Genomic DNA, 1,978 nt, shown 5'->3' with positions numbered 1-1,978 from the left:
AAACTATGTCTCTACACAAGGTAGACTGTCACAGAGGAAAAGAGTGCATGATGCTCACAAGGTAAAAAAGCAACAAGGACAGAGGGACAAGTATCTTTCTGTCCCTTGTATTGTATGCAGCCACCCATCCTAGGGAGGGCCCAACACTCACATCTTTACTTCTAATGAGAACTACACCAAACCAATCAGTGGACTGATTTATAATCACACAGCCTCGGTCCCAGTACCACACACTGTAGATCCAGCCACCTCTAAAAGCCCACCCCTCACGGCTACAAGGGGCTTTGAGGAGACATCTAGCCACAAGCCATAACCCCAGCCTACCTCAGCCCGACGTCAGGATGGGAGATTTACGAGGATATCCACTACCAATGGGTGCCTAGACATCTCCAGTCATTGTCCCAAACCTACAGTCACCTTGGATCCCAGCAGATCTCCCACAAACCTGAGACAACCTCAAAGGGAAGACAACCATCTCGTGGAGACTGGTTACAATGAGGACTTTGTGGAGCCACTTTGCAAAATGAGAACTGAAAGAAGGATCCATCAGATCTGAGCCTGCTTGGCAGGTCATGAAGGCAGGGCTTGCTCCTCTGTGGGCAGACGGTGCAAGCTTCTCCATCAGGCTGAGCCCCATGGGAGCTCAGCTTGACGACCCTCCCTATTTCCTCTGACTTTCTAACTCAGCCCAGCAAGTCAGCCGATGACACTCAGTGCCGCATCCTGAAGGGCAAGACAGTGCGTCGGGAGCCTCTCTGGGCTGAGCTGAGGCCTCCTCTTCCTCTTTCAAGGTCTGGTGACAGTTCTCCTCTTCAGATAAGTGCTGCTGCAGAGAGCTCTGGCCCCACTTTCTGCTCTTGCCTAGTTGCCTCATGGCCATGTTTTCAGTGTCATGAGAGTGGGCAGCCTTGTGACCATCCTCACAGATCAAATATACATTGAAAGTTTAAATAGTAAAATTTATCACAGTTAAAAACTGCCATTAATGCCTCTCACTTTTTAGGGGGAGCTTCTTTTCAAGACAGGGTCTCACTGTGCAGCTCAGGCTGGCCTTGAACTCACTTTCTAGCCCCGGCTGGTCTGGAGCTCACAATAATCCTTCTGCCTCAGTTTCCTGAGTGTTGGGCTTACAGGTGTGTGCCATGATGCCCGGCCCCCAATGTCCCTCACTTTGAACACACTTGTCTTATCATTCTTGCCATTTTGTGAAGCAGCTCTGGAAGTCCTCTATCATGAGTGTCTTTAGTTGTGCTGCTGTGGCTGACTCAGTGTCTTTTTTTTTTTTTTTTTTTTTAATGTATTTGGTTGTTGCAGAATCTCACTACGCAGCTCAGACTCATGGTGGTCCTCCTGCTCTCAGCCTCCCCAGTGCTGGGATAATAGGCATGTGCGCTACACCTGGACTCGGCTGGCTCAGCCCACCCTGGGGGCGGGGCTGGCGGGGCGCATCCTACTGAGGTCCTTGTGCTTGTGTAAGCAGGAGCTTTAGTCTTCTGAGCTATCTTGCCAGCCTGCCAGCCCTCAGTGTCTTGAAGGATTTGGCATTTAACTCTCAGGTCATTTGGACAGCGCGGGAAGAGCCAGAAGCTGCACGGTGGCAGATCCAGTGAATAAGGCGGAAGAGGACACACTGCAATGTCTTCATGAGCCTGCCTTTCTGCTGGATGACACTTGACAGCAGCATTAGCTGTATTTTTAATCGTATACTGATAATTGTGAAAGAGCGCGCTCAAGAATTCTTCAGAAAGTGGCAGAGAACAGTGGGATAAGTGTGTTCCAAGCAAGGGGATTGAACACTCACCTGTTTTTTTTTTTTTTTTTTTTTTGAGGTTGAGACAGGAGGATCATGAATTTGAGACCAAGCTGGGCTACATAGTGAGATGGGGGCCAGACTAAGCTGTATAGTGAGATCCAGAGAGAGAAACAGACAGAGAGAGAGAGAGAGAGAGAGAGAGAGAGAGAGACAGAGAGAGAGAGA

The sequence above is a fragment of the Octodon degus genome, unplaced genomic scaffold (genome assembly GCF_000260255.1).
Source record: "Octodon degus isolate 3935 unplaced genomic scaffold, OctDeg1.0 scaffold00086, whole genome shotgun sequence".
Classification (NCBI taxonomy): domain Eukaryota; kingdom Metazoa; phylum Chordata; class Mammalia; order Rodentia; family Octodontidae; genus Octodon; species Octodon degus.
The sequence above is the reverse complement of the archived record's forward strand: the minus strand, read 5'-3'. Positions refer to the sequence as shown.